Source organism: Phyllobates terribilis, unplaced genomic scaffold, assembly GCF_046119375.1.
Source record: "Phyllobates terribilis strain yellow unplaced genomic scaffold, ASM4611937v1 Scaffold_1__5_contigs__length_1240528914, whole genome shotgun sequence".
NCBI lineage: Eukaryota > Metazoa > Chordata > Amphibia > Anura > Dendrobatidae > Phyllobates > Phyllobates terribilis.
The window spans coordinates 1,125,792,331-1,125,813,367 of NW_027362761.1; positions in this window are offsets into that span (position 1 = coordinate 1,125,792,331).

Consider the following 21,037-nt stretch of genomic DNA (forward strand, 5'->3'; position numbering starts at 1 on the left):
GCCGCCCGAGTCTCCTGAGTGAACCCCATGAGGTCTCCTCCGGTGGGGTCCCACTCAAACTGTGCCTCCTCTAGCGGGGGCTGGGTCCTCCTGACGGGCTTCGGAGCCGGAATCAGGGGCTCACACAGGGGCCTCGCCCTTTGGAGTTCCAGTTGGTAGTACTCCTGGGGCCATATGAAGGGCTGCCCATCCGGGCACGTATGCTGGGCGAACAGGTCCTCACCCAGGTGCGGTACTTTAGGTGTTATGGGCGCTGTGGTGGTAGCGGCGCCCGGGTTGACCAGGCCTTGCGACCAGGCTTGGGGCACGCTAAAGGAAAAGGGCACCGTAAGAACGGCGGCGCCCGTGGTTACTCGGCCCTGCGACCAGGCTGGTGGCTCCGCGGAGGTAGGGGGCGCTGTTGGAATGGCGGCGCCCGGGTGTACTAGGCCTTGCGACCAGGCCGATGGTATTTCCTGCTTTGCCGCGCTCAGGGTCGAAGCGCGTAACGTCACAGGGGTCGCGGCCGCGGTTTCCGGTTGAGGCCTAGTCTGCGGCGGTGACGATGCAACGACGGGCACGGCAGGGGGAATTTCGGGCTCTGCGACGGGGAGCTGGGGCAGGCACGCGGTTTCCCGGCTCGGGGTAGAGACGTCCCCTTTACCTGCCTCCATTCGTTCAGCTCCCTTCTCGGCGCCGTCTCCGGCCTTGAGTCCTCCTGCACCATCCTCAGAGGCGGTCTGTCTCCTCGTCTCGGGTGGCGTGCTCCGCTGCCGGGTTTCGGTCCTCTGGGCCATCTCTCGGCTCCACTCCGCCAACGTCTCTCGCTGCACCCGGGCCATCCTCCGTGCGAGGCCCTCCAGCGCAGTCTGTGCACACTCCCGGTCTCGGGGGAGCTGTGCCAGGACCTCCACTAGGCCTAGTGGGGTTGTGGCTTGTAGCAGGCTCCTGACCACTGGGTCGGTGCTGCCTGACTCTCCCTCCATCTCCGGGTAGGCTCTCTCTGGACTCCTCTCCAGACTTCTTGTCTCCGGGTGCGCTCTCTCCAGACTGCTCCAGGCGACACCCATCTTCGTTCTCTTGTTCTGTCTCCGCCCACATTGAGGGTGGTCCCGGGGCAACTTAGTGATTGTCAGTTCCAGGGGCAGTTCTCTCACGCTGATGGACACTTCCAGCATCACAGTCTCTGCTGGTGGGCGCGGTTTCCGCTTTTGGCGCCATTCTTCGACCTGGCCCACGATGGGAGGTGGCCTCTTGCCACCCTCTGGCACACCCATAATGGCGTCCGCTCTTCCAAGGCGGGAAATCTTTGGAAATGGCGGGAATCGTCTCCCAGTGGTGGGAAACTCCATGGATGGCGGGAAAAAGCTGCAAATGGCGGACAACCGGCGGGAAACGACCTGTGATGCCGTCCGTTGGCGGGGACCCTCCGGAACCGGCGGGAGACTTTTTCTTAAGGTAAATTTGAACTTCACTTCAGGCACGCAGTACCCGGTTGTTGCGGGCACGTAATCCTGCCGACTACGCCAAAGTTGACGCGCCCCCTGGGCCAGTGTTGTTTGGGGGATACCCGGAGCCGGATCAGATGGGGGTTGTAGTCTCCGAGTGGCGGTGACCCGGTCCGTGCCCAGGGTGTCAAGCTCAGTGTGTGGCAGTCCTACAGATGTTACTGGATGTTCTTTAGTGTCGACTACGCCACCCGTTGATTTGCGGTCACTACGGCCGCCGCTGCAGCAGGGTCCGCTGAGGCTGGTGGTGTGTGTGCAGCTCAGGTAGTATAACCCCCAACGGGAGGGGTATAGCCTCAGGGGGTCAGTTGCAGAGGATGGTGGTTGTGGAGGTGCAGTGAGGATGGTAATGAAACTCAGAGTCGGGCTGTGCAGTTCAGGGTTTTTACTTACTGCTTTTGTGTTGGTCACTCCGGCCTTGAGTGACCACCCGAGCCGTGCTGCGTCCACCAGGTCCTGGACTCGGCCAACCCCCAGGTGATTCTGGAGCGTGTTCCTGAGCTCCCTTTCTGACTTGTCCTTCTCTCTGGCCTTCCCCACCAGGGATCCACCTAAGTCCGGCTCCCTCGGGCCTCTTGTTGGTAAAACCCTTGTCTCTGGGTTCCCTGACCCTATTCTTGGTTTGCCTTCCGGGTGGATTTAGTGGGTGGTCGTGGCAGATCCTGCCCACGACCTCCGGTCTCTGGCTAAGGATTAGTGCCCTCCACCAGCTTGGGATCCGGTACCCTTGTGCCAACTCTTCACCCTCTGGTCTAATTTTGGGTTCTTGGAGTTCCCTCTTCTCCCCCTCTGGGTCCTTCTTTTCTCCTCTCTCTCACTCTCTTGGCCTTGGAGCTGGCTGAGCTGCTCTGCTTGTCGGACCAAACCTCTACAAAAGACCCTGTTCTAAGATGGTTCCCTCCTTATATACTCCCTCTATGTGTGAGCTCAGGTGACCAGCACCCAATGAGCTCCTAGCATTACCCAGACTGCTCCCCCTATCTGCCCCTACACTACTGGGATGTTCCACCCCCCTCCCACTCCAGCCAGGGACAGACGCTGTCGTACCTGCACATTTCTCTAGTGGGAGTACCATTGGTCTGTCCCCCGGAAATGGGATGTATGTAGTGCATGCAGTCTACTGAGCTCAGTTCCACACTCCATCCTTACCCGGGAGTGGAATACCACACCTCTGGCTTGAGGTGTAATACCCCTGTAGCAGCCGAATCCTCAGGGTGCTACATTCCCCCCCCGGTAAATCACAGCACGTCCTCGGGCTGTAAGATATAAAAAACATCCAAAACATACAATTTTTTTTTTTTTCATAAACATAAACATATAAAACATCACATATATTATCAGCAATAACTTTTCATATACAACTTTTCATAAATAACCTCCTTGTAAACACTCTTGCTCCTCCGGCCACGGTGCAACTTGTGACCGGGAAAAGTGCGACAGTCTCTTCAAGAAAAACAACAGTTTCCTATAAAACCGGTAGGGGGCGCCTTAGGAAGCGCAACTATATACAGGGAGAATATGGCCGCTCTCAGTCCTCGGCCAGGTAATGGGAATAGGGACACACGGGTTAACAGTTCACTCTTGTCCCAACGGGGACTTATTTAAAGCAGCAACAGTTCACTGTACCCCGATGGGTAACTATTTACAGTCTCTTTACCGTACTTTAACGACGGCGTCCTCCTGCTCCTTCTTTGGATTTAGACCCGTCCGGGTCCTCCTGCTCCTCCTCACTCCGCAGCTCCTCCTCCGTCAGGCGATGTACATGGAGGGCGTAGGGTCCTTTGGCACACTTGTGCCGGGTGAAGGTGACCTCGTCCCCTACATACAGGTCACGACCTCTGTGTCCCTCCGGCAGATGGCTTTCTACGTCTCTGCGTGTGACAAAGACGTCGCCGGGGGTATGATGGTCTTTTATGAAGCCCCACCCATGCTGCAGGTTGAATTTAATCACAGTCCCGGTGGTACGGGGACCATGAGCTGCTCCGGCTCTTCTGCTCCGCGCTCCTTATCTGTGCTTGCTGTTCCCGGACCCGCCTCTCTCTCCGCTCCTTCTCGAAGACCTCGAGCTGCTGGCGGCAGCACTCTGCACGCTCCGCTGCGGCCGCCCGAGTCTCCTGAGTGAACCCCATGAGGTCTCCTCCGGTGGGGTCCCACTCAAACTGTGCCTCCTCTAGCGGGGGCTGGGTCCTCCTGACGGGCTTCGGAGCCGGAATCAGGGGCTCACACAGGGGCCTCGCCCTTTGGAGTTCCAGTTGGTAGTACTCCTGGGGCCATATGAAGGGCTGCCCATCCGGGCACGTATGCTGGGCGAACAGGTCCTCACCCAGGTGCGGTACTTTAGGTGTTATGGGCGCTGTGGTGGTAGCGGGGCCCGGGTTGACCAGGCCTTGCGACCAGGCTTGGGGCACGCTAAAGGAAAAGGGCACCGTAAGAACGGCGGCGCCCGTGGTTACTCGGCCCTGCGACCAGGCTGGTGGCTCCGCGGAGGTAGGGGGCGCTGTTGGAATGGCGGCGCCCGGGTGTACTAGGCCTTGCGACCAGGCCGATGGTATTTCCTGCTTTGCCGCGCTCAGGGTCGAAGCGCGTAACGTCACAGGGGTCGCGGCCGCGGTTTCCGGTTGAGGCCTAGTCTGCGGCGGTGACGATGCAACGACGGGCACGGCAGGGGGAATTTCGGGCTCTGCGACGGGGAGCTGGGGCAGGCACGCGGTTTCCCGGCTCGGGGTAGAGACGTCCCCTTTACCTGCCTCCATTCGTTCAGCTCCCTTCTCGGCGCCGTCTCCGGCCTTGAGTCCTCCTGCACCATCCTCAGAGGCGGTCTGTCTCCTCGTCTCGGGTGGCGTGCTCCGCTGCCGGGTTTCGGTCCGCTGGGCCATCTGTCGGCTCCACTCCGCCAACGTCTCTCGCTGCACCCGGGCCATCCTCCGTGCGAGGCCCTCCAGCGCAGTCTGTGCACACTCCCGGTCTCGGGGGAGCTGTGCCAGGACCTCCACTAGGCCTAGTGGGGTTGTGGCTTGTAGCAGGCTCCTGACCACTGGGTCGGTGCTGCCTGACTCTCCCTCCATCTCCGGGTAGGCTCTCTCTGGACTCCTCTCCAGACTTCTTGTCTCCGGGTGCGCTCTCTCCAGACTGCTCCAGGCGACACCCATCTTCGTTCTCTTGTTCTGTCTCCGCCCACATTGAGGGTGGTCCCGGGGCAACTTAGTGATTGTCAGTTCCAGGGGCAGTTCTCTCACGCTGATGGACACTTCCAGCATCACAGTCTCTGTTGGTGGGCGCGGTTTCCGCTTTTGGCGCCATTCTTCGACCTGGCCCACGATGGGAGGTGGCCTCTTGCCACCCTCTGGCACGCCCATAATGGCGTCCGCTCTTCCAAGGCGGGAAATCTTTGGAAATGGCGGGAATCGTCTCCCAGTGGCGGGAAACTCCATGGATGGCGGGAAAAAGCTGCAAATGGCGGACAACCGGCGGGAAACGACCTGTGATGGGGTCCGTTGGCGGGGACCCTCCGGAACCGGTGGGAGACTTTTTCTTAAGGTAAATTTGAACTTCACTTCAGGCACGCAGTACCCGGTTGTTGCGGGCACGTAATCCTGCCGACTACGCCAAAGTTGACGCGCCCCCTGGGCCAGTGTTGTTTGGGGGATACCCGGAGCCGGATCAGATGGGGGTTGTAGTCTCCGAGTGGCGGTGACCCGGTCCGTGCCCAGGGTGTCAAGCTCAGTGTGTGGCAGTCCTACAGATGTTACTGGATGTTCTTTAGTGTCGACTACGCCACCCGTTGATTTGCGGCCACTACGGCCGCCGCTGCAGCAGGGTCCGCTGAGGCTGGTGGTGTGTGTGCAGCTCAGGTAGTATAACCCCCAACGGGAGGGGTATAGCCTCAGGGGGTCAGTTGCAGAGGATGGTGGTTGTGGAGGTGCAGTGAGGATGGTAATGAAACTCAGAGTCGGGCTGTGCAGTTCAGGGTTTTTACTTACTGCTTTTGTGTTGGTCACTCCGGCCTTGAGTGACCACCCGAGCCGTGCTGCGTCCACCAGGTCCTGGACTCGGCCAACCCCCAGGTGATTCTGGAGCGTGTTCCTGAGCTCCCTTTCTGACTTGTCCTTCTCTCTGGCCTTCCCCACCAGGGATCCACCTAAGTCCGGCTCCCTCGGGCCTCTTGTTGGTAAAACCCTTGTCTCTGGGTTCCCTGACCCTATTCTTGGTTTGCCTTCCGGGTGGATTTAGTGGGTGGTCGTGGCAGATCCTGCCCACGACCTCCGGTCTCTGGCTAAGGATTAGTGCCCTCCACCAGCTTGGGATCCGGTACCCTTGTGCCAACTCTTCACCCTCTGGTCTAATTTTGGGATCTTGGAGTTCCCTCTTCTCCCCCTCTGGGTCCTTCTTTTCTCCTCTCTCTCACTCTCTTGGCCTTGGAGCTGGCTGAGCTGCTCTGCTTGTCGGACCAAACCTCTACAAAAGACCCTGTTCTAAGATGGTTCCCTCCTTATATACTCCCTCTATGTGTAAGCTCAGGTGACCAGCACCCAATGAGCTCCTAGCATTACCCAGACTGCTCCCCCTATCTGCCCCTACACTACTGGGATGTTCCACCCCCCTCCCACTCCAGCCAGGGACAGACGCTGTCGTACCTGCACATTTCTCTAGTGGGAGTACCATTGGTCTGTCCCCCGGAAATGGGATGTATGTAGTGCATGCAGCCTACTGAGCTCAGTTCCACACTCCATCCTTACCCGGGAGTGGAATACCACACCTCTGGCTTGAGGTGTAATACCCCTGTAGCAGCCGAATCCTCAGGGTGCTACACATCCATTTTTAGTTACATGATGTCATAGACCTAATGGAAAAGAGAAGAATTAGATGGTTAGAAAGGCAAAATGAGCAATTGTAAGTACACAGTGCTGTATAATATGATGACTGTAATATATTAAGAGGATAAAAACTTTGATGGTAGGAGGAGTGCTTGCTTCTTTAATGGCCAATTTGTGAACTAACTTCTTTAATAAACATAGTCTATGTGCCAGTAATGCAGTTTATATTTCATGTATTCAATGTTTGTGCATATCTTGGTGCACACAGTGTTTACTAATGCACTCTTTGGTAGAGATAGATAGATAGATAGATAGATAGATAGATAGATAGATAGATAGATAGATAGATAGATAGATAGAGAGAGAGAGATATATAGATAGATAGGATAGATAGTGCAGTGCCTTTGAAATGATTTATACTTATAGCCACAAGGTGGAGCCCTTCACTAAGTTTTTAAAATCAGAAATTTGTATCCCCGTCTTATTTGTACCAATTGAATACTTTTTGTTCAAGTTGCATTCATTGTATGCCTAATTAATGTTTTCCTGCTTTGTTCTATCTTCAAAGACATCATTTTGTCAAATATCATGACTTACTTTAAAAAATCAAGCATTCATTATGTTATCTAAAAGTTAAGAAGCAAATGGAAATATCTCATGCAAGATCTTCTACAATCTGGCCACAATTATTAGGTAATTTATAATTTTAATTATTAAATTTATTATTAAATAACTACAGAGCTGTCAGTCATTCCAAAAGGTTAAAGAGATTATCCACTACTTTTACATTGATGGTCTATCCTTAGGATAGGTCATCAGTGTCTGATCCGACATTTTTCCATTTCAATTGTTTATTTTCATTATTTTATGTTAAAGTGAGAAATTAAGCAAACAACTCAAAATGTGCAAAAATAAATTTCTGGCATTTCAAAACAAATTACCAGTAGCCAATATAGCCGCTCTTCTTTTCACTAATAGTCGTCTTAAGCCTTCCATCCATGGAGTCCGTCAGTTTCTCAATCTATTGATGATTGACTTTTTGGGGCAGCACCAACCACAGACCCCAGACCCTGATCAAGAGGTGACTGTTTTCCTTCACTGTAAATATACATGTATCTCTGACATTGGTAGAAATAAAAATGTGTGAAGAAAACCTATGGCTGCCTTCTCTTGAAAGAGTTCACGATTTAAGAAAAATATTGTGACACTTCAAACTCGATTTATAATACTCGCTCTACTTCTAAGTTACTCAAAGAGGTTGTAGCAAGAGAGACATTACTAGCAGTGATGCAGGTCCCACCACTGGGAATTGTTACGATACTGGCATAGTACTGCTGAAAACCAGTGACTGAAGGAGCACAAGCAGGAACAGCAAGTGGTAGTAGAAGTTCTTGGAGATAGCAAAGAGTTGTAGGAAACAATCCATAGATACATTAGAAGCTGGATACTGAAGCTAAGCTGACAGCTAGACACAATACTCAAGCAATGAGTGACAGATCCATGCAGCTTTAAGTAGGCCCAAACTGGAAACAAGATGGATTCCATAGATTCAGAATCCGCCATCTTGTAAAAGGGCAATTGTAAGTGGTAAGGAGTAAAACTGCAGCACAATTATTAAAGTGAACAATAGCGGCCAGTATTGGTTAAACTGTAGAAGGCAACAGAATTCCTAACAGGAACAGAAATAATGGAAAGAGAAGAAACTAAAACTTGTCCTACAGAATAGTACTAATGGTGATACATCAATGCAAAAATAAATAAATCAAGTATATTAAAGGTTTTTTCATACTATATGAAGTTATGACATATCCCTAATTAGTGGAGGACTCGTTCAACCGCCGCGATCTCTGGAATGAATGGGTCACATCACTAGTTAATCAACAATCCCATTTTCATATCTGTGGCCATCAAGCTATGATTAGGGGTCATCTGAATTCTGTCTTGGCAGCTGTTAGACAAATGGCACAATCTTTTTTTGCACTGTTCAGTACAATATCATTGTGGACCTATCATTATAATGAGCTCTTAAATAGTACAGTTCTGATGAAAAGATGATAGATCTGCGTACCATAAGACTACTGTCGATATTTACACAACTTGAATATCTTAATCCATTGCCCACTCATCGTGACTTAAAATGTGTGCTTGTTATATCGGATTGTATCCTGTAATAAAATTTATTAGCATTAGAATAAAGTCCCATTGGTTTTAAGGGACACTCAGACCATTGTCTATATGAAACATATACATACAGGTCTATGAAGCCGAGATCATAAAGACTTACAGAATACCCATAAGAGACAATCAATAATGAGATTGTCGAGTCCTAAAAATATACATTTTATTCATGTCCAACATTCTGTACTGATTAATTTCTCAATGTATCTATATAGCTCTGCAGAGCTCCAAATCACCTACTGTACATAGGCATATACACTGCTCAGAAAGGCAACGCTTGCAAATCACAGTGTAGAATAATAGAATCATAGAATTATAGAATGGTAGAGTTGGAGGGGACCTCCTGGGTCATCTGGTCCAACCCCCTGCTCAAAGCACGATTCACTAAACCATCTCAGACAGATGTCTGTCCAGCCTCTGTTTGAAGACTTCCATTGAAGGGGAACTCACCACCTCTCGTGGCAGCCTGTTCCACTCATTAATCACCCTAACTGTCAAAAAGTTTTTTCTAATATCTAATCTGTGTCTCCTCCCATTCAGTTTCATCCCATTACTTCTAGTCTTTCCTTGTGCAAATGAGAATAAAGCTGATCCTTCTACAATGTGACAGCCCTTGAGATATTTGTAGACAGCTATTAAGTCTCCTCTCAGTCTTCTTTTTTGCAAGCTAAACATTCCCAAATCCTGTAACCGTTCCTCATAGGACATGGTTTGCAGACCGGTCACCATTCTGGTCGCTCTTCTCTGAACTTGCTCCAGTTTGTCAATGTCTTTTTTAAAATGTGGTGCCCAAAACTGTACACAGTATTCCAGATGAGGTCTGACCAAAGAGGAGTAAAGACCGATAATGACTTCACGTGATCTAGACTGTATGCTTCTGTTAATACATCCCAGAATTGTATTTGCCTTTTTTGCTGCTGCATCACACTGTTGACTCATGTGCAGTCTATGATCTATTAGTATACCTAAGTCTTTTTCATATGTACTGTTGCTTAGCTCTATTCCTCCCATTCTGTATATGCTTATTTCATTTTTATTGCCCAGATGTAGTACTTTGCATTTTTCCCTGTTAGTTGTTGCCCACTGCTCCAGTTTATTTAGGTCGTCTTCAATCCGCTCTCTCTCTTCTCTAGTGTTAGCTATCCCTCCTAGCTTTGTGTCATCAGCAAATTTAATCCCAAGCCAAAAAACAAAAAACAAAAAGGATATCAGTCTGTCCAGTTAGCTTAACGCTCACTGTCTTGGGGTCATTTTTGACACAGAACTTTCCTTTTTTCCCTATATCCAACCACTCATGTGCTCGTGTCTCCTGCATCTCAAAACATCTCCAGAATCCGATCTTTTCTCACCTTTGAAACTGCAAAAACTCTTACTGTCGCTCTTATTCATTCTCATCTGGACTACTGCAACTTTTTACTGATCGGTTTCCCTCTAACCAAACTTTCTCCTCTCCAATCCATCCTGAATGCGGCAACCAGGGTCATATTTCTGTCCAGCCACTTCACCGATGTCTCCACCTTGTGCCAGTCATTGTACTGGTTACTCTTTTGCTACCGAATACAATACAAACTTATCTCTCTCACCCAGAAAGCTCTCCACAGTTCTGCACCACCCTATATCTCATCCCTCATCATTTCTATTACCCCTCCCTTGCCCTTTGTTTTGCTACTGAGCTAAGAGTAACATCATCCATAATCCAAACCTCCCAATTCAGTCTCCAAGACTTCTCTTGTGCTGCACCTATTTTCTGGAATGCACTACCTCAGAGGATCCAAATAATACCTAGCCCCCCACATTTTTAAGCATGCTTTGAAAACACATCTCTTTAGACAGGCCTATCACCTTAATTCACTAACCTAGAAATTCTCCCCTGTTCCCTCTTTCTATATTTTATTAAAATCTGGTCTCTCCTATTCATCTGTCTCCACATCCTCCATGCACCCAATAGCACTTGGTAACTGTACTTAGACAGATACTGATGGATGACCGGATCATTCTGCTTATTGGAAATGCCCTATTTATTATAATGATGGCTGGACCGTACATGACAAGCACATTCTACCTATTGTGTCCCTACTATCTCCTTATAGATTGTAAGCTTCTGAGCAGGACCCACACTCCTCCTGTAACTGATGAACTATGTGTTATTTGTGTCTTTATTGTCAGAACAATAATTGTAAAGTGCTGAGGAATATGTTGGCGCTATAGAAATACAATTATTATAATTATTACCTGCATAGGTGAAAATGAAAGAGACAATAGGAGCTCTAGGAAGGAAATGGCAAGACAACCCCAAAAAAGAATGGTTATGCAGATAATGGGTATAGACAATAATTCTCTCCTCCTTCCTGACTGACTTTTCTCTAATTTGTGTTTTGCTCATTTTCTTATCACTATTAAAAGTACAGGTGGTACCTGCAGCCCATTCAGGTTACACAGATAGTCCAGCTACTCTAGGATGGCACATCCTCCAAGAGCATGGAGCAGATACCAGGAGATGAGCCGTTACATGAGGAGAGCTTGGCTGTAAAAGGGCATCAACTTAAAATAAAAAAATAAGCATTGTGTATTTACTGAACTTCCCATTCCTCCAGCATTGCCCTATTGCCTCACCGCTACGCCCTGTGGTCTTTTTTTTTTATCAGGGTTGCTGTTAATCAATGAGCTCAGAAGTAGTGCCGATAGACAACTCTAGTGATTGGCAGCAGCAGTCACCTGTTGTAGACATGATGTCACCACTTCAGCAATGTCAACAAATAGTGGAGAGACAGCAATAAAACACAAATAGTGGAGAGGCACAAATAGTGGAGAGGTGGTGCTGGGGTTGCAGGGGCTTCAGTACACAAGTGCTTCAGCCTTAGCTCAATTTTTTAAATTCTAAATGAAAGCTGACAACCCCCATAAAGAGCACATTTTGGGCTTCAATCACATAATGAGTTTTTGGTGAGTTTTTTTATGCTGTGTAGTTTTGCTGCTTCAAAAACATAACATCTTACAGCAAAGTGGATGGGTGTCACAGACGTGGTTTGTGGAACCATTGTGCCGTGGACCGCGGAGAGTCTGGAGGGGTGTGACTAAGCGAGCACCGGACTGTTCGCTAGAGCCTCTGATGTTCAGGTTAGACTTGGCTCCCAATGAACCCCAGGTGCCACTCCAGGAAAGACCAACGGACGCGCAGCAGCTGGACCCAGCAGGAAAGACTGGATGGTGCAGCAGGCTGAGTTTGCACCGGAGTGCAGCGCGCTGGGTTTGTAGCGATGTGCAGCAGGCTGGGTTTGTAGCGATGTGCAGCAGACTGGGTTTGCATCAGAGTGCAGCAAGCAGAGTTTGCATCAGAGTGCAGCAGGCGGAGTTTGCAGCAAGGACTGGTACGCAACTTTAGCAAACATAGACTCCAGAACAGGAAGGTTGCTCAGGCACCTCCCCAGTGGGGAGGAAGCAATATATATGTAATGTCCCTCAGCCATTGGCTGGGGATGTAATAGCAGGTGCACGCGATGGCCCTGTAAGAGGGTGGGAGCGCGCGCGAGTGCCCTAAGGACATGGCTGGAAGCCCTGCCAGAAGCAGGCAGAGCATGGGGGAGGGAAGCATCGGGTGAGCGCGGGTGAGTGAAGTGACACGCCGGAGACTCTGCCTGTCAGAGCAGGGATCCGGCGTGGTGCTAACAATAGGATTTATAGAAATCTCACGCCCACTGTGGTTTTATTTACTTCAGCATAAACTGACCTACAGTGCGTGTTTCAAGTCCACAACATGTCAATTTCTCTTGTGAGTACGCTGAGTTTTATATGTCGATTTTCTGCACAGAATTACATTAGCTGCAGTAAATCCACAAGTAAAAATAATGCACGTGCGCTTTTGGTGCATTTTCACTGCAAAAAGGCATTAAAAATGCATATAAATCGCACATGACTGTATCAATGTAGTTTTGTCAAAGTCAAATGCCAGAAAGTGTAAAAAAAACAAAGCAGCTTTATTTACAGCATGACAAACCAAAAGGAGACAAAAACCGCAGTGCCAAAGATGTGCTAAAAACACATGTAAAAAAACAAAAGTAGCCTAATTTGCCTAATGCTGCAGAAAATCAGAAACATCAAATACTCACCAAAGACTCATCGGGGGAACGTAGCCTTGTTCTGGTTAAAAAAAACTTTACTAAGGTTAAAAATGAATATACTATTTATAACAAAAGTGTGTCAAAATGTATTGAAAATCACCATTGTGAAGAAGACATAATTGCATTATTTCTCACTGCAATTTTTTTGTTCTATACATTGAATATATATAATTAACATAATAAAGTAGAGATAATTACGACACCTTTAAATGGTTTATATCAGCAGCACAATTATGTTTCTTATAACTGTGATTGTGTTTTTAGCTGATTGGCTTGATTAGCTGCATGATCATAAGGTTATTCATATTAAACCCACAGAACATATGTCAGGCCTGTTAACCTATTACTAAACATCTGGGATTTGGAAAATTATAAACAAACATATACATGAAAAGTAAGGACAGCGTTATTATCCGCCCGGATACAATGTATCATTATTTACAGGAATATAGTAAATATTTGTTATGATGCCATTACTACAATATGATTGTATGTTTGATTTCACAGACTGTATAGTCATTTTTGAAAGAATCTGTCTCTATCCTCACAGGTTCTGATTCTCTTTTGGTATTTCAGTTTTTGCTCATGGGACATAAATGTTTCTATATTGTAGGTTCTAAGATATAGGACTTTCCATGTTCGTTATTATTCTTGTACTCGGCATTTATTCAGTCAAAGCAGTGTATTGTGTTTCTCTATGTGTATTTGTAGAATCTGCCTAGTTCTATATATTTATTTATTTATATATATATGTATATATTATTTTCTGGCCACCTACTATTGGACCACACTTTATACCACCAAGTAGGTGGCCAGAAAATAATAACATTTATTTTGATTTATATATAAAATGATATTTACTAACACAAGCATAACATTGACAATTAAAGTTTATTCTGAACAATAATACAAAAGCCCTTAAATTTTATCAACGCAGGTGCTCAAACTGTTTTCCATTACAATTTGCACAGCTTTGAAGTCGCCTCTTACGCTTCAACAAACTTTTTGCACAAGTCTCTTTGGGCATTAATTTCTTGAAATGCATCTCTTATGTAATTTTTCAAATCACTGACACTTTTTGGTTTTCGACTACAAACTTTGTCCTTGAGTACTCCCCAAAAGAAAAAATCCATTGGGGTCAAGTCTGGTGAACGTGCCGGCCAATCAAGTGGGCCTCTTCGGCCAATCCATTGATTAGGAAATGTTTCATCAAGATACTCGCGGACTACTCTTGAATAATGTGGAGGGGCCCCATCTTGTTGGAAATAAAGGTCATTTGAATTAGGCTGTTGCTGTAACTGGGGAACAACTTGATTCATTAGAATTTCGAGATACTTATCTCCTGTGACTGTTCCATCATAAAATATTGGTCCTAAAACACCAAAACTTGAAATACCACCCCAAACATTGACACCAGGCTCATTTAGTTGTTGCTCTAATGTTAAATGCATGTTCTCATTATACCAGTAAATACAATTATGTCTGTTAATATGGCCGGATAATTTGAAAGAAGCTTCATCACCCCATATAATGTTATCTAAAATTACTGGATTTTCTTCAATTTCGTTAAGCATAATCTCACTAAATTGCAGCCGCCTGTCTGGATCATCCTCCAATAAACCATGAATTAGACGTGGACGATAAGCTTTCCACCCAATAAATTTCAGGATTCGCATGATAGAAGCTCGTGAAATTCCCAATTCCAAAGAGACTCTTCTCGTGGACTTTTTTGGACTCTGAACAAATGTTTCAGCAACAAGTTGTTTATTATCTTCTGGACAGACTGTTTTGGGTCGACCAGTTTTTGGAGCATTAAGGATTGAGTCAGTGGCATTGAATTTGTCACGAATGCGGTAAATGGTTTGTCTCTTTGGGGCTTGAGTACCAAATGTTTCAACCCAATTTGCTCTAACTGTTTCAGCATTTTGAGATTTCCAATACTCTGTTAAAATCCATTTTCTTTGATCTGTATTTGTGGCGCCCCATGGGCCCGTTGCCAAAGTAGTGCTGCCTCCTTCACCGGAGGTGATATTATACTTGCAAGCAGGAGGAGCTCCCCATGTCAGGTAAACCCCACATGCACACACAAGTTCTGATCCCTTACCTGAGGTGGGAGCTCTACACCCTTTTTTGGGGAGCTGCCTTTTCTGGTTGGGGGGAGAAGTTAGTCAGTGAGGGTGAGAGGGAAGGGAGAGGGGGAGAAAGTAGCAGAGGGAGAAGGAGAAAGTTCTGGGGAGCAGAGCACTTTAAGAGCTCACCCCAGGCAGTGGAGTAGAGGACGCCAGAGTCCTGGGTTGTACAGGGATTGCACGTCCCAGCAACCGAATTTGGAAGACAGGAGACTGCAAGTTTTCTGGCCACAAGCAGAAGCCCAGCAGCACAGCGGCATAACTATAGCCTGGAGCTGCACCCAAGATGGCAGTACCCATTATAGGTTCGCACCGCCTGCTAGTACGGAGCTTAGAACAGGAGTGAAGAAGAGGGACCGCAGAGTAGCTCACAGGCAGTGGGGCCCGCAACAGAAAAGCGCAGCAGGCAGGCTGACGGGGCGGACTCCGACTGCTTGCAGTGGGGCCCGCAACAGAAAAGCGCAGCAGGCAGGCTGACGGGGCGGACTCCGACTGCTTGCAGGCTGATCATACCCTCCTGGACCTTGTGACCAGTGCCCCGTACTCCACAGCTTTCTCTGCAGTAAAGGTAACCGGACTGCATTCCTCGTGTCTGTCTTCTTCTTCTGCACCTCCCCGCAGCTGTGCTACCACCGTGACTATCATCACTGCTGCCGCCCTGCTCTCTGCACCCTGTTTCCCCTGCCGCCATCCTTCATATCAGCTTTCTCAGTCCCTGGGGGCGCGCTTCACCTGTGGGAAGTGTTTCATCTCAGCTGCTATACCATCTATACCAGGTTCCACACAGTAGCGCTGCTCACCCCTGACCAGGCACCACAGGTGGGGTCACATAAAGACTGCCACCGTGCCCTCCCTGGAAGACTGCCAGCCCAGCTACCGAGTACCCTAGGCCCTCACGGTCGCTGCATATTTACATTATTTGCCATTATGTGTTATCTGAATTATCTGAAAAGAAAACAGATTTGGGGGAGATCTATCTGTGAAAACGAGATCTGTGATATATATATATATAGTTGTCCAAAAGTAGGTGGACAGAAAGTGTAATAAGGTTATGAAGGGGGAGATTTATCAAACATGGTGTAAAGTGAAACTGGCTCAGTTGCCCTTAGCAACCAATCAGATTCCACCTTTCATTTTCCAAAAAAGTCTGTGAGGAATGTCCACCTACTTTTGGACAACTATATATATATATATATATATATAAATATATATATATATATATATATATATATATATATATGTATATACAGTGCAGACCAAAAGTTTGGACACACCTTCTCATTTAAAGATTTTTCTGTATTTTCATGACTTTGAAAATTGTACATTCATACTGAAGGCATCAAAACTATGAATTAACACATGTGGAATTATATACTTAACAAAAAAGTGTGAAACAACTGAAAATATGTCTTATATTCTAGGTTCTTCAAATTAGCCACCTTTTGCTTTGATGACTGCTTTGCACACTCTTGGCATTCTCTTGATGAGCTTCAAGAGGTAGTCACCGGAAATGGTTTTCACTTCACAGGTGTGCCCTGTCAGGTTTAATAAGTGGGATTTCTTGCCTTATAAATGGGGTTGGGACCATCAGTTATGTTGTGCAGAAGTCAAGTGGATACACAGCTGATAGTCCTACTGAATAGCCTGTTAGAATTTGTATTATGGCAAGAAAAAAGCAGCTAAGTGAAGAAAAACAAGTGGCCATCATTACTTTAAGAAATGAAGGTCAGTCAGTCTGAAAAATTGGGCAAACTTTGAAAGTGCCCCAAGTGCAGTTGCAAAAACCATCAAGCACTACAAAGAAACTGGCTCACATGAGTACCGCCCCAGGAAAGGAAGATTAAGAGTCACCTCTGCTTCTGAGGATAAGTTTATCCGAGTCACCAGCCTCAGAAATCGCAGGTTAACAGCAGCTCAGATTAGAGACCAGGTCAATGCCACACAGAGTCCTAGCAGCAGACACATCTCTTCAACAACTGTTAAGAGGAGACTTTGTGCAGCAGGCCTTCATGGTAAAATAGCTGCTAGGAAACCACTGCTAAGGATAGGCAACAAGCAGAAGAGACAAGCTTGGGCTAAAGAACAGAAGGACATTAGACCAGTGGAAATCTGTACTTTGGTCTGATGAGTCCAAATCTGAGAACTTTGGTTCCAACCATCGTGTCATTGTGCAACGCAGAAAAGGTGAACGGATGGACTCTACATGCCTGGTTCCCACCGTGAAGCATGGAGGAGGAGATGTGATGGTGTGGGGGTGCTTTGCTGGTGACACTGTTGGGGATTTATTCAAAATTGAAGGCACACTGAACCAGCATGGCTACCACAGCATCTTGCAGCGGCATGCTATTCCATCCGGTTTGCGTTTAGTTGGACCATCATTTATTTTTCAACAGGATAATGACCCCAAACACACCTCCAGGCTGTGTAAGGTCTATTTGACCAAGAACGAGAGTGATGGGGTGCTACGCCAGATGACCTGGCCTCCACAGTCACCAGGCCTGAACCCAATCGAGATGGTTTGGGGTAGGCTGGACCGCAGAGTGAAGGCAAAAGGGCCAACAAGTGCTAAGCATGTGTGGGAACTCCTTCAAGATTGTTGGAAGACCATTTCCGGTGACTACCTCTTGAAGCTCATCAAGAGAATGCCAAGAGTGTGCAAAGCAGTCATCACAGCAAAAGGTGGCTACTTTGAAGAACCTAGAATATAAGACATATTTTCTGTTGCTTCACACTTTTTTTTTGTTAAGTATATAATTCCACAGTTTTGATGCCTTCAGTGTGAATGTACAATTTTCACAATCATGCAAATACAGAAAAATCTTTAAATGAGAAGGTGTGTCCAAACTTTTGGTCTGTACTGTATATACACTGCTCAAAAAAATAAAGGGAACACTTAAACAACAGAATATAACTCCAAGTAGATCAAACTTCTGTGAAATCAAACTGTCCACTTAGGAAGCAATACTGATTGACAATCAATTTCACATGCTGTTGTGCAAATGGAATAGACAATAGATGGAAATTATTGGCAATTATCAAGACACACTCAAGGAGTGTTTCTGCAGGTGGGGACCACAGACCACATCTCAATACCAATGCTTTCTGGCTGATGCTTTGTTCACTTTTGAATGTTGGTTGTGCTTTCACTTCACACTCGTGGTAGCATGAGACGGACTCTACAACCCACAGAAGTTGCTCAGGTAGTGCAGCTCATCCAGGATGGCACATCAATGCGAGCTGTGGCAAGAAGGTTTGCTGTGTCTGTCAGTGTAGTGTCCAGAGGCTGGAGGCGCTACCAGGAGACAGGCCAGTACACCAGGAGACATGGAGGGGGCCATAGAAGGGCAACAACCCAGCAGCAGGACCGCTATTTTGTTGGCCATAATCTCCCAATACATTACCCCATCCATCTTCCCTTCAGTACGGTGCAGTCATCTTGTCCCCTTTGCAGAAAAGCACCCCCAAATTATAATGTTTCCCCTACCATGCTTCACGGTTTGGATGATGTTCTTAGGGTTGTACTCATCCTTCTTCTTCCTCCAAACACGGCGGGTTGAGTTAATGCCAAAGAGCTCAATTTTTGTCTCATCTAACCACAGCACCTTCTCCCAATAATTCACAGAATCATCCAGGTTTTCGTTGGCAAACTTCAGACGGGCCTGCACATGTGCCTTCTTGAGCAGGGGGACCTCGCTGGCACTGCAAGATTTTAAACCTTTAAGTATAATGTATTACCAATGGTTTTCTTGGTGACTGTGGTCCCAGCTGCCTTGAGATCATTAACAATTCCCCACGTGTAGTTTTAGACTGATCTCTCACCTTCCTCATGATCAAGAATACCCCACGACGTGAGATTTTGCATGGTGCCCCAGATCGATTGACAGTCATTTTGTATTTCTTCCATTTTCTTGCTATTGCACCAACAGTTGTCTCCTTGTCACCCAGTGTCTTTCTTGTGGTTTTGTAGGCCATTCCAGCTTTGTACAGGTCTATGATCTTGTTCCTGACATCCTTAGAAAGCTCTTTGGTCTTGCCCATGTTGTAGAGGTTAGTGTCTGACTGACTAATTGAGTCTGTGGACAGGAGTCTTTTATACAGGTGACTATGTAAGACAGCTGTCTTTAATGCAGGTATCGAGTTGATTAGGAGCGTCTAACTGGCCTATAGGAGCCAGAACTCATAATGGTTTGTAGGGGATCAAATACTTATTTCTCACTGCAAAATGCAAAAAAAGTTATCTCATTTATACAGTGTGATTTTCTTGATTTTTTTGGGGGGATATTCTATCTCTCAATGTTAAAATTAACCTACCCTTAAAATTATAGACTGTTCATGTCTTTGTCAGTGGACAAACTTAAAAAAACAGCAAGGGATCAAATACTTATTTCCCCCACTGTATATATATATGTATATTGTCCCACTTCTGTCCTACATATGTCTCATTTTCGACTGTAGTACCCATGCCATACTTCCTTTACTAGTCTTTCTGTTGCCCCACCTCTGGCTTTGTTCTCTGTGCCACACTATCTCCTTTTGGCACACTTGTTCTCTGCCACACATCCGATGGATATACCTCACTCATAGTTGTGCGTGTCACTTCCGGACTGCGCTGTCCATTTAAACACCATCAGTCGGCATTTAGCGTGCATCTTACCAGCACATGCAAGTCTACTTGGCACCGTGTAAGCCATGTTACATCTATCATGTCTAGCTATTGTTTTTTTTACTATGTCCATTTTATTTATCTTTTCATTTTATTACATTTCAATTTCTAACATTCACTCACCTTCATGCAATTCCTTTACCCATTTTCTGGCCAATAACCCTTTCTTTTACTAAGCACTATAGACTATATGCCCTATTTTCATTATTTTCTTTGATACTTGTCCCTTATCATTCTCTTTTGTTCATCTTTATCCACTCTGATGTCTTTCTCACTTTTATTTCTTCTGCCCTTTGCGTTTATTTAATCTATCTTTATTTTGTTGTGCTATGCGGCTATGTGTTACATAGTGATCTTTTTTTTATCGATATACATTTTGACAAATTTTCATCACGTTATGTGTTTTTTTTTTCTTTTTGTAGTGATGTATGTAAGGATCTCTGTGCAGGTATTCAGTTGTATTCCTTTTTTTTATTATTATCATTATGAAGTTGGTATTTTTAATTCATATGTATTTTGTGGGCCATGAACAAGCTCAATTGACTGAAACATTGGCCCTTTCTCCTGCACAGACTTATTGCTGTTCTGAAATAAATAGACTCATAGACGTAGACAGAAGTAGATATGATAGACGTAAGCAGGGCGTACACGGTGCCAAGTACACTTGAATATGCTGATAAGATGCACACTAAATGCAGACTGATGGCATTTAAATGGACAGCGCAGTCCGGAAGTGACAATCACAACTATGAGTGAGGACTATCCACCAGAAGTGGGGAAGAGTACAAGTGTGCCAAAAGGAGATAGTGTAGCACAGACAACAAAACCTGATGTGGTGCATTAGAAAGACGAGTAAAGGAAGTATGGCATGTGTACTGCAGTCAGAAATTAGACATATGTAGGATGGAAGTGCGGTAAAAAAATATGCATATAGGAGACACATACAGTAGAATAGAAAGAGAGAGGAAATAAGAAAAAAAAAGAAACCAAAAAGAGACCCTTTATTAGCGAAAAACAACATATTAGATGCTAAGTAAACCACAAAGGTAAGCAGGGAAAGTGTACATGTAAATAGCCATGAAGACATAATATAAATAATCTACCTGCAATTATGTTAGAATATAAAGGTAAGTATAACATATAAATAATAAAGAAATATGACAAGATATATGTATCTACAAAAGACCATGACAGCATAATATAACCAAATGCGATTATCTCCAGATATACATTTATATATAAATAGATTTTATGAAAATGGATATATTATGTGAAATAAGTCCCATTAATAGCTACAATAAACTCCATGGGATATATATGATAGTATTAACTTAAACACATAGAAAATCATCTGACAGGTTATAGATTACTTCTGTACATAAATAGAACATGAATACAACACCATTACAACTAACAATACATGAATTATGTAGCAGAGTCATCAGCTATACATGAATACAGCACCAAAATCATCAATACATCAATACACCACCAGAAGCAGCATCAGTACATGAACACATCATGAAAACCACCATCAGTAAATACAATACCAAAACCAACACCAGTACATAGATACAGCACCTTAGCACTCATCATTACATGAAGACATCACAAGAACAATCATCAATATATGAATATAGGAATATTA